General features: G+C 42.8%; 1 protein-coding gene across 1 annotated transcript in view; it reads right to left on the bottom strand.

Annotated features, from left to right (window-relative positions):
• The window catches only part of DGKH (diacylglycerol kinase eta), an 800,492-nt gene that overhangs the window by 150,041 nt on the left and 637,280 nt on the right, over positions 1-13,171 (bottom strand).

Raw genomic sequence — 13,171 nt, 5'->3', positions numbered from 1 at the left:
ATGACGGGAGGGATAGGCAGGCTCATTATACAGAAGGAACCACTGCCTGAAGAACCTTTCTCCCAAAAATAGCCTCCGAAGAAGCAAAAGTGTCAAATTTGTAAAATTTGGAAAAAGTATGAAGCGAAGACCAAGTTGCAGCCTTGCAAATCTGTTCAACAGAGGCCTCATTCTTAAAGGCCCAAGTGGAAGCCACAGCTCTAGTGGAGTGAGCTGTAATTCTTTCAGGAGGCTGCTGTCCAGCAGTCTCATAGGCTAAACGTATTATGCTACGAAGCCAAAAAGAGAGAGAGGTAGCAGAAGCTTTTTGACCTCTCCTCTGTCCAGAATAAACGACAAACAGGGAAGAAGTTTGGCGAAAATCTTTAGTTGCCTGCAAGTAGAACTTGAGGGCACGAACTACATCCAGATTGTGTAGAAGACGTTCCTTCTTTGAAGAAGGATTTGGACACAAGGATGGAACAACAATCTCTTGATTGATATTCCTGTTAGTGACTACCTTAGGTAAGAACCCAGGTTTAGTACGCAGAACTACCTTGTCTGAGTGAAAAATCAGATAAGGAGAATCACAATGTAAGGCTGATAACTCAGAGACTCTTCGAGCCGAGGAAATAGCCATTAAAAACAGAACTTTCCAAGATAACAATTTTATATCAATGGAATGAAGGGGTTCAAACGGAACACCCTGTAAAACGTTAAGAACTAAGTTTAAACTCCATGGCGGAGCAACAGCTTTAAACACAGGCTTGATCCTAGCTAAAGCCTGACAAAAGGCCTGGACGTCTGGATTTTCTGACAGACGCCTGTGTAACAAGATGGACAGAGCTGAAATCTGTCCCTTTAATGAACTAGCTGATAAACCCTTTTCTAAACCTTCTTGTAGAAAGGACAATATCCTAGCGATCCTAACCTTACTCCAGGAGTAACCTTTGGATTCGCACCAGTATAGGTATTTACGCCATATTTTATGGTAAATCCTTCTGGTAACAGGCTTCCTAGCCTGTATCAGGGTATCAATAACCGACTCAGAAAAACCACGTTTTGATAAAATCAAGCGTTCAATTTCCAAGCAGTCAGCTTCAGAGAAGTTAGATTTTGATGTTTGAATGGACCCTGTATCAGAAGGTCCTGTCTTAGAGGTAGAGACCAAGGCGGACAGGATGACATGTCCACTAGATCTGCATACCAAGTCCTGCGTGGCCATGCAGGCGCTATTAGAATCACTGATGCTCTCTCCTGTTTGATTTTGGCAATCAATCGAGGAAGCAGCGGGAAGGGTGGAAACACATAAGCCATCCCGAAGTTCCAAGGTGCTGTCAAAGCATCTATCAGAACCGCTCCCGGATCCCTGGATCTGGACCCGTAGAGAGGAAGTTTGGCGTTCTGGCGAGACGCCATGAGATCTATCTCTGGTTTGCCCCAACGTCGAAGTATTTGGGCAAAGACCTCCGGATGAAGTTCCCACTCCCCCGGATGAAAAGTCTGGCGACTCAAGAAATCCGCCTCCCAGTTCTCCACTCCCGGGATGTGGATTGCTGACAGGTGGCAAGAGTGAGACTCTGCCCAGCGAATTATCTTTGATACTTCCATCATTGCTAGGGAGCTTCTTGTCCCTCCCTGATGGTTGATGTAAGCTACAGTCGTGATGTTGTCCGACTGAAACCTGATGAACCCCCGAGTTGTTAATTGGGGCCAAGCCAGAAGGGCATTGAGAACTGCTCTCAATTCCAGGATGTTTATTGGAAGGAGACTCTCCTCCTGATTCCATAGTCCCTGAGCCTTCAGAGAATTCCAGACAGCGCCCCAACCTAGTAGGCTGGCGTCTGTTGTTACAATTGTCCAGTCTGGCCTGCTGAATGGCATCCCCCTGGACAGGTGTGGCCGATAAAGCCACCATAGAAGAGAATTTCTGGTCTCTAGATTCAGATTCAGAGTAGGGGACAAATCTGAGTAATCCCCATTCCACTGACTTAGCATGCACAATTGCAGCGGTCTGAGGTGTAGGCGTGCAAAAGGTACTATGTCCATTGCCGCTACCATTAAGCCGATCACCTCCATGCATTGAGCTACTGACGGGTGTTGAATGGAATGAAGGACACGGCATGCATTTTGAAGCTTTGTTAACCTGTCCTCTGTCAGGTAAATCTTCATTTCTACAGAATCTATAAGAGTCCCCAAGAATGGAACTCTTGTGAGAGGAAAAAGAGAACTCTTCTTTTCGTTCACTTTCCATCCATGCGACCTTAGAAATGCCAGCACTAACTCTGTATGAGACTTGGCAGTTTGAAAGCTTGAAGCTTGTATTAGAATGTCGTCTAGGTACGGAGCTACCGAAATCCCTCGCGGTCTTAGTACCGCCAGAAGGGCACCCAGAACCTTTGTGAAGATTCTTGGAGCCGTAGCCAATCCGAATGGAAGAGCTACAAACTGGTAGTGCCTGTCTAAGAAGGCAAACCTTAGATACCGGTGATGATCTTTGTGAATCGGTATGTGAAGGTAAGCATCTTTTAAATCCACTGTGGTCATGTACTGACCCTTTTGGATCATGGGTAAGATTGTCCGAATAGTTTCCATTTTGAACGATGGAACTCTTAGGAATTTGTTTAGAATCTTTAAATCTAAGATTGGCCTGAAAGTTCCCTCTTTTTTGGGAACCACAAACAGGTTTGAGTAGAACCCTTGTCCTTGTTCCGACCGCGGAACCGGATGGATCACTCCCATTAATAACAGATCTTGAACACAGCGTAGAAACGCTTCTTTCTTTATCTGGTTTGTTGACAACCTTGACAGATGAAATCTCCCTCTTGGGGGAGATAATTTGAAGTCTAGAAGGTATCCCTGAGATATGATCTCTAGCGCCCAGGGATCCTGAACATCTCTTGCCCAGGCCTGGGCGAAGAGAGAAAGTCTGCCCCCCACTAGATCCGGTCCCGGATCGGGGGCTCTCGGTTCATGCTGTCTTTGGGGCAGCAGCAGGTTTCCTGGCCTGCTTGCTCTTGTTCCAGGACTGGTTAGGCTTCCAGCCTTGCCTGTAACGAGCAACAGCTCCCTCCTGTTTTGGTGCAGTGGAGGTTGATGCTGCTCCTGTTTTAAAATTCCGAAAGGGACGAAAATTAGACTGTCTAGCCTTGGCTTTGGCTTTGTCTTGAGGTAGGGCGTGGCCCTTACCTCCTGTAATGTCAGCGATAATTTCTTTCAAACCGGGCCCAAATAAAGACTGCCCCTTGAAAGGTATATTAAGTAATTTGGACTTAGAAGTAACATCAGCTGACCAGGATTTTAGCCACAGCACCCTACGTGCCTGTATGGCGAATCCTGAGTTCTTAGCCGTAAGTTTGGTTAAATGTACTACGGCCTCCGAAATGAATGAATTAGCTAGTTTAAGGACTCTAAGCCTGTCCGTAATGTCGTCTAGCGTAGATGAACTAAGGTTCTCTTCCAGAGACTCAATCCAAAATGCTGCCGCAGCCGTAATCGGCGCGATACATGCAAGGGGTTGCAATATAAAACCTTGTTGAACAAACATTTTCTTAAGGTAACCCTCTAATTTTTTATCCATTGGATCTGAAAAAGCACAGCTATCCTCCACCGGGATAGTGGTACGCTTAGCTAAAGTAGAAACTGCTCCCTCCACCTTAGGGACCGTTTGCCATAAGTCCCGAGTGGTGGTGTCTATTGGAAACATCTTTCTAAATATTGGAGGGGGTGAGAACGGCACACCGGGTCTATCCCACTCCTTAGTAACAATTTCAGTTAGTCTCCTAGGTATAGGAAAAACGTCAGTACTCGCCGGTACCGCAAAGTATTTATCCAACCTACACAGTTTCTCTGGTATTGCAACGGTGTTACAATCATTGAGAGCTGCTAAGACCTCCCCTAGTAATACACGGAGGTTCTCCAATTTAAATTTAAAATTTGAAATATCTGAATCCAATCTGTTTGGATCAGAACCGTCACCTACAGAATGAAGCTCTCCGTCCTCATGCTCTGCAAGCTGTGACGCAGTATCAGACATGGCCCTAGTATTGTCAGCGCACTCTGTTCTCACCCCAGAGTGATCACGCTTGCCTCTTAGTTCTGGTAATTTAGACAAAACTTCAGTCATAACAGTAGCCATATCTTGTAATGTTATCTGTAATGGCCGCCCAGATGTACTAGGCGCTATAATATCACGCACCTCCCGGGCGGGAGATGCAGGTACTGCCGCGTGAGGCGAGTTAGTCGGCATAACTCTCCCCTCGCTGTTTGGTGAAATTTGTTCAAATTGTACAGATTGACTTTTATTTAAAGTAGCATCAATACAGTTAGTACATAAATTTCTATTGGGCTCCACCTTGGCATTGGAACAAATGACACAGATATCTTCCTCTGAGTCAGACATGTTTAACACACTAGCAATAAACTTGCAACTTGGTTATAATTCTTTTTAGCAAAAACGTACTGTGCCTCAAAGAGGTACTAAACGATTAAATGATTAAATGACTAAATGACAGTTGAAATAATGAACTGGAAAAACAATTATAGCATCAAACTTTAAAACAACACAACTTTTAGCAAAGGTTTGTTCCCATTAGAAAAATAACAATAATTAAATTTGACATAAAAATTACAGAGCAACGTTTTTATTCACAGTCAATATAAAATTCTCACAGCTCTGCTGAGAGAATCTACCTCCCTCCAAAGAAGTTTGAAGACCCCTGAGATCTGTCAGAGATGAACCGGATCATGCAGGAAATATAAGAGTAACTGACTGGAATTTTTTGATGCGTAGCAAAGAGCGCCAAAAACGGCCCCTCCCCCTCACACACAGCAGTGAAGAGAAACGAAACTGTCACAATTAAAACCAAACAACTGCCAAGTGGAAAATAATGCCCAAATATTTATTCACTCAGTACCTCAGAAATGTAAACGATTCTACATTCCAGCAAAAACGTTTAACATGATAAATACTTATTAAAAGGATTAGTGACCTTTAACAGAGTAGTTCCGGTGAAATACCATCCCCAGAATACTGAAGTGTATACATACATGTCATTATAACGGTATGGCAGGATTTTCTCATCAATTCCATTCAGAAAATAAAAACTGCTACATACCTCAATGCAGATTCATCTGCCCGCTGTCCCCTGATCTGAAGCTTTTACCTCCCTCAGATGGCCGAGAACAGCAATATGATCTTAACTACTCCGGTTAAAATCATAGTAAAAAAACTCTGGTAGATTCTTCCTCAAACTCTGCCAGAGAAGTAATAACACGCTCCGGTGCTATTGTAAAATAACAAACTTTTGATTGAAGTCATAAAAACTAAGTATAATCACCATAGTCCTCTCACACATCCTATCTAGTCGTTGGGTGCAAGAGAATGACTGGGACTGACGTAGAGGGGAGGAGCTATATGCAGCTCTGCTGGGTGAATCCTCTTGCATTTCCTGTTGGGGAGGAGTTATATCCCAGAAGTAATGATGACCCGTGGACTGATCACACATAACAGAAGAAAAAAGGGATATCAGCATCATAAAAAGAAAAAGAAGTAGACTAGATATTTCCACATTAGTTAAGAGACGGGCCCTCTCTCTTTCCCTCTGTATTTCTCCCTTCACTTGGTGCCTTGTGAAGGGGTTTTATAATAAAATATCCAAATCTTCAGATATAAAGCAGCTAATTCTCAATAACCTCTATCTCATATGAACTAGGGGACTAGTAAGGTTGTAAGGGAATGTAAGTTAGCAAGTTTACTATATATCATTTGCATCATAGATATATTATTGAGATTGTTTCCAAATTCGTTTTACTAGTATACATTATCATTATTGCAAATGTATGTAACATAATTGAACATGACATCATATTGGTGATATATCCTATTAGAACTAATAGTAAAGTAATATATCACATCATCAACCAGTGAAATATTGAACAAAACCTTAATTACTCAGTACAAAATAGCAACAGCTTAATTTACCATGGCCAGTTATTTGGATAACAACAGTGATTTCTGTAAGCTTACATTAAGTCAATCCCATAAAATTTAAAGTTGTGGATAAATCCTCTACTATTGCTGTCTATCCATTAACTAGGGAAATAAACCTTAGAAGGATTCCCAGTCCTCATATGGCTATGTCCTTCTGGGGTATAAAAAATGCTCACTCACATTTATAAGCTAAGTGAAGTTCTGACATAATATACTTATAAACAAACTGACCTAAGAACAAACTAAGTACCATAAGGCATATATTGCTGTAGGATCAAAACTGTAATTTCAAGTAAGTATAATCAGTAGTTCTAAGGTAATGTATGAGGATTTAGTGTACCTAATCTTAAACACAATTAAACTAAACCTAATCTGTAGCATCATAGGATGTACATTGCTATAATATGAATCCTACTCAAAGTATACTAACAACTCCTACCAGGACCAGGAAAACTGATATGAGTAGGTAAGCCAAGCTAGCAAATCATCATTCCCAATTTCTAAATGATGACCAATATATAGTAACCAACCAAACCTGCAGACCAAAGCTGAATTAGTAATAAACAAACATTATAAGGTATACATTACTGTAAAATGATAACAGTCTCTCAAGTAGATGTAGTCTGTGTTTTTTAAGTAAAACAGTAGGCTTCAGCCCACCTCATCTGCGTTAGGGTCCAAGGCTTTATTTTGACATTTGGCATTTGTAGTATTGGATCTTTGAGGAAGAGGGTCCAATTCTTATGCTGTAGGACTTAATCTCCCCACTCTCAATGGGGTAGATGTGTTGGGTTCTTGGGTCTTGGAAGATATGATCGATATGGAGTCAGACAATCTTGAAGAATCAGGAAACCAATGATCCAGAAATTATTTTTCTTTTGACGGAGTGTCCAACATGATAAGGGTTCTATCTTTATGTATATAATATATAATTTAGTCAGATATCCCCAGCGGTATTTTACTCCTCTTTGTCTTAGAGTGGCTGTTACTTCCCGGAAGGATCCTCTTTTTTTTCATTGTATATTGGGACAAATCTGGAAAGACCTGTATATGTCTCACTCCTGTAGGAAGAAAAGCGGTATTGAAGGCTGCCTTAAGGATTTGTTCTTTGTAATTGAAGTAATTAAAGCGAACTATGGTGTTACGTGGCTTATCCGCTGGAATATTTCTTCCCCTCGGTAGTCTATGAACTCTATCAGAGATCCAGTTGGACAAGTAGCTGGTTTCAGGCGCTTGCAGTATTCTAAGATGAATTCCTCAAGTTCACCATTACCTACTTCCTCTGGTATACCTCGGAACTTAAGGTTGTTTTGCCTAAAGCGGTCCTCTACATCTGCCATCTTAGCCTCTAGTACAACCACATGGTCAACTATATGTTGTGAGTGAGTAATAAGATTAGTCTGCTCAATGGCTAAGTCCTCCTGCTTACGTTCAAGAGCTTCAGTACGCTCGTTAATAGCCCCAATATCTCTCCTCAGCTCAGCAACCGATCCTCTTATGGTATTAGTGAGGGTATCTTCTAAGGTTTTCATCCTTTCAGTTAGTATGTCTACCTGGTTAAATACATTTTGGCAGACGATTTTGGAGAGGAAGATAAGTCTGATATTAGAGATTCTGACTGAAGATTGGTTTCTAAATTATCTACATTAGATACAATGATTTTAAAGTGATCCGCCAAAGATTTTTTTGGTAGCTTAACTGAATGCTGTTTCTTCTTAGCACCTTGTGGCATGTTAGTATTCCAGTTACCTTTGTTTGAGTGTATGGTCTCTGAGACACTACAATAGTCCCCTGGGTAGATATGGCCCTAATCGGTTTAGGCCATGGCCATATTTAGGTGAACACTGGCGTAGAAAAAATATACACTGTGAGAAGAATAGGGGTCTATGTAGCAGGCTGTCATGGAACCAGGGGTACCAGGGATGCCTCCTTACCTGTTCAACAGTGGGTAAGGCGGAGGGTGCCATAGCAAGTTTCTCCTCGGCTGTGCGCCTAGTGTTTCGTTTGAGCCTGTTGGTGCGCGGGTGCGCCTTGGCGTGTGTGGGTGCGCATGTGTGCGGATGACGTCACAGGTGCTTTCCATCTGCTAGGGGAATCTTTGTGACACGCCTCTCTCTGCCTTCTCATTGGGTACTAGGTATCTGATGCTATTGTTGTCTTGGATACGGGGGGCGTTCCTGGGCCCTGTTAGGTTTAAAATCCGGTCTGAGTCCTGACTTGTTGCAGAGTTATTTTGCCAGTGTATCTGCATAAATAAGCGTTGTATTTTCTCTGTTCCTATTCCCTTCCTCTGATCTTGGATTTCCTGGTTTTGACCCCTGGCCTGACTTCCGTTACTTGCTGCCTAGACTGACTTATATTATCCTGACTACGCCTTTTGGATCTCCTTGTTTATACTTTGCTTTGGATTTGTGCGCTTCTTGCCATTGGGTTTCTCCTCCTGCACACAGGGTAGCCCTGCTCCCTGAAACAGGCTGTGTAGCTAGTATGGTGGTGTCTTAGGGCCTAGAGACCTCAACTACACGCTACTCCCCGGGGAGAGTGCCCTCACAGGACGATCACGGAACAGGGAATATAGGATATGACCCACTGAAAGAGGTGATAAGCTTAAGCAATAGTTTCCCCTGAGAATAGGATGATCTGCAGAGTGGAGGATTGTAAGTGCTTAATTAAGGTGTCTGCGGGGAGCAAGACAAATCTATAATCCCTATACAGCTGCGAAACTTGGACTACATGCAGTGAGGACAAGTCCGGCATAGTTTGACCCAACACCAGTCTGATGTAAAAAAGTCAGTTAAGTAATATGTATTATATGGGCTTGCAAAGATTGTGTGTCCTTATACAGTGTATGGAACTTCAGTCAGACTAGGGAATATAGTTGGGTCTGGCAGCTGATATGAGGCAATGGTGCCTTGGTGGCTTGCAGGCCAAAATTAATATAGAGCAAGGAGGCGTTTTAATAGATCTTTTGGAAGTGTCCTAGTACAAAATTGTGCCACTTATGAGACTTCTATAAAGTTAGCTGGGCAGAGCTTGTCCATGCTGGTGTGTACTTTAAAGTTCAATTGTCAGCTAGGAGTATCTTGAGTACAGTGATCAGGAGCTAACGGATGCAAAATTCCGCTGCGTAGTATCAGGTAATATGGCGGCCGTTGGCGCCACAACTGCTCTGCCTGAAGTTTGTCCCTCCTTGTCTCTAATGTGGCCTCCCTTACGACCAGGGAAGTTTTAGGGCTGTTGCAGCATGTGGGATCAGGGGTGAGTCTGATATAGGTTATACCCTCAGTCGTGAGTGAAGCGTTTGCGCTTTACATACCCCAGTAAGTGCGACTTAGATGAGAACACCTCTGCCTCTGGAGCGGAGCCTCAACCCTCCGGAGTATAGACTAGCTGAAAGATCAAAGTTTCCTCCCAGTTACTGCAGGGGTATGAGGTTGGCGTCTCCTTGCTTGCCCCAAGACTGCAAGCTCAGAGTGTAGTAGCCACCTTAAGTTGTCCAGTAGTTTCTCCCACCGAGTCCAGTTGTGATAGTGTTTTTGAGGTGGGCAATTTTTAGAAATTTTAACTTAGCAAGGTGAAATGCACGGAGCTCTGTACTCCTGCGACTGCCCAGCTCAGCGGTTAGCTCCGTCCCCCAAAATGTCTGAATATTTTTTAATACCTAATAAAACCAGACGTCTCATTAATGATGAGAAATCTGCTTCTTTTTAGAAACTTGCATTTAGAGCTATATGGACCTTTAAACTTTTGAAAATAGATTTTACACTGATGCAATTCTGTGTTAATTAATAAAAAAAGACTGTTAAGAGTTTATACAGTTAAGGCTTATGTTCATGGCAATAGCATAGTGATGCTGTTTTCCTACACCTAGGTTTCCCACAGCTACATTTTTTTTTTTTCAAATCTCTTTTTATTGTTGTCCGGTAAAGCAATACACACATTCCAGTTATTACATTTTGTGCGGGTATCATGTCTGGTGACAAGATTTACATTGTAGATCCAAAATTAAACACAGCATGAAACATAGCAATGTCACATTATGAGAGATGGAATATTTTCTTCACTTGACCACACTACGTTCTTATCTTACATGATATTTACTTGGTCTGAGTGATTGCACTTCCCCGACATATTCTTTTTCCATTTTCTTTAATATACCATTAACATACCTACAACTAAACACTTAAGTAACTTATTCTAACTAATAACCTAAATAAATAAATCCTTGAGGCCCGGCGGAGGAAAAAAAAAAAAAAAAAAAAAAGGAGGGGAAAAAAAGGTGGAGGGGGGGGGGGGGCTGTGGGAAGTGAGGGAGGAGAGGGGGGGGAATCAGGTCCCCTATGAGACAATTGTCGTTTTAAAATAAGTGTGCCCACTCCCCTCTCAGTCCCGCTTCTATGAAAAGAACTGAGTCCCTAAAGGGGATCAGAATAAGCCTCTGAATCTCCAGCTCAAATGTAAGTATGAGTCTGCGCCATTTACGCAAGAATAAACCCAGCCTGTTCTGAATGTCCATCCTAACATCCATTTGTTCCGTGAATATTTGTGTTCTAAGTAGGTTCCTAAAGCCCACAAAGGAAGGGCCCTTCCTTACTGTCCACTTTTTTAAGATACATTTTCTAGCTAATAGAATTACCAGGCTTAATATTGCGTCTTGTTGCCTATGTTGTGTTTCCCAATGCAAAAATAGAATAGTTTCTGGGCTAAGCGTGAGGTGTATCTGTAAGGACTTATTGATCCAATATTGTATTTTATTCCAGTACTGTCTGACTGACGGACACTCCCACATATAATGTAAAAGAGTAGGTGCCTCTGCTGCACATTTCACACATTGGTTAGGGCGCGTAGGAGCCCATTTAGCCAATGTTCTTGGTGTGAGATAGGCCCTATGGAGGAAACGTATCTGAGACTCCCTGTACATGGCGGACAATGTGGCTGATTTGGTTCGTTCGAGGCCTCTTCTTATGTCTTCCCAAGTAATACCCTCAATTCCCATACGGGACCACCCTGTCTGTATCGAATCCCTTGTGCTCTGTGCTCTATGTTGTATGAGTGTTTGATATATTTCCGATAAGGAGAACCTACCCATGGTGTATAGCGTTTGTGAGATGCGGAAGGGGGAGCCCTCCCAAAATTCAGGTGTGCTCCGAGTTAAAGAGTTGATGTAGTGACGTACCTGCAGAAAGGCAAAGAAATGTGTTCTCGGTATCCCGAACTCTCTCTGTAAAGCACCAAAGGTTTTAACCTCCTTTGTTAGCGGGATTAATAATTGTTTAAGTGAGGTCAGTCCCTTCTGCTCCCAGACCACGAAGGGTTGGGTTTCCGAACCCGCCGGGAAATCTGGATTTTTGATGATAGGCAGGTAGCTTGAGGCATGACAAGATTTCTTGAGGAACTTATGAGCCTGATGCCAGGCCTTTAGTGGTTCGCTAAATAACATATTAAGGCCTAGAGCCTTCACCGATCTCATGTTTGAGATATGTGGTAGGTATGCCAGGGAGACATCCCCCAGAGTGGCTTGCTCCACAGAGGACCGACAATAATGATGAGTTCCCACTTGCCAGTCAAGCACTAGACGAATCAGAGCTGCCCAATTGTACAGCCTGAAGTCTGGCAAAGCCAGGCCTCCATTAAGAAAACCCATGTTCAGTTTTTCCCTCGAGATCCTTGGCTTACCCCCCTTCCAAATGAAGCGGGTCGCCGCCGCGTTTAGCATTTTGACATCAGCCTTACTTAATAGTAGGGGAAGCATAAGAAGCGGATATAGAAGGCGGGGAAGTATCACCATTTTAAGAAGATTGATCCTACCTGAGAGTGACAGAGGAAGGGATCTCCAGCTGTCCATCTGCGCCTGTAGTTTTGCGCATATGGGTGTCAAATTATTAGAGTATAGCTTATTTGGGTTAGCAGAAATCTTAATGCCCAGGTAAGTGATGTCATGTTTAGCCACCGAGAACGGAAACTCCCCACTTGAGTTGGTTTTTCCGAGAAGCCACAGGATCTCGGATTTGTGCATATTGACTTTATAGCCTGAAAATCGGCCAAAGTCGGTGAGGGTTTCTAGGATATGCGGTATGTAAGTGCGGGGGTTCTGTACAAACAAGAGCATGTCGTCCGCGTATAGCGCCAAATGTTGTGGATGCCCTGCCAAGTCTATGCCAGGAAAAATCTGTCTTAACTTGATAGCCAGCGGTTCCAGGGCAATGTTAAAGAGGAGGGGTGATAAGGGGCAGCCCTGTCGGGTGCCTCTATGTAGATAAATGTTCGCCGAGAATATATTGTTAACTAGTATGTTAGCTAGGGGGGCACGGTACAAGTTTTTGATAAAAGTCAGAAATGGGCCGGAGAAGCGAGCCTTAGCTAAGGTGTAGAGGAGGTGGTCCCACTCCACTCTATCACAGCTACATTTTTATAAATATCTTGCAACAGCCCAGTATTGGTTCCTTCCCTCTTCTCCTGCTGTTTAGCTAGGGGACACATTGTTCATTGGTGTGTCTCCTTTCCTCTTACAAAGTTTTCAACTGTCCACCAAGAAAATGTCTCCATAACCCAGCCCAGAGAGGTACTTGCCAAGGAAAGGGTAACTTTGTCAAAGGATATTAGAAACAAAGCAGAGACCATACATTCCCACAAGGCACTTGGAATCATTGGGGAGACCTCAAAGAATGTAAGTAATCACTTGGCCTCCTTGTGTTAGAGTCATGGTGGGGAATGAATCACGGTACTGTGTGTTACTGGCAGGGGATTAAAGGGAGAGTGAAGTCAAAATGAAACTTTCATGATTCAGAAGGAGCATGCAATTTTAACAACTTTCCAATTAAGTGTTAATTATTTTGCTTCATTCTCTCTGTATTCTTTGTGGAAAAATATACATAGGCTTCAGGAGCAGCAATGCACTACTGCTGATTGGTGGCTGCACAAATATGCTTCTTGTCATTGGCTCACCTGATGTGTTCAGCTAGCTCCAAGTAGTACACTGTTACTTCTTAAACAAAGGATACAAAGAAAATGAATCAAATGTGATAATGGAAGTAAATCAAAGAGTTGTTTAAAAATGTATCCTCTATCTGAATCATAAAAGAAAAAACTTTTAGGTTTCATATCTGTTGAAATCACTGCCCGGTGAGATACTAACAGAAGGGGAATAAATCAATGCTCTGTAGGCTTTCGGCATTTGTGTTACAGAATGAAAGAGGATAA

This window comes from Bombina bombina, chromosome 3 (genome assembly GCF_027579735.1).
Source record: "Bombina bombina isolate aBomBom1 chromosome 3, aBomBom1.pri, whole genome shotgun sequence".
Taxonomy (NCBI): domain Eukaryota; kingdom Metazoa; phylum Chordata; class Amphibia; order Anura; family Bombinatoridae; genus Bombina; species Bombina bombina.
Note: the sequence above shows the minus strand (reverse complement) of the source record. Positions and strands in the feature narration are given on the sequence as shown.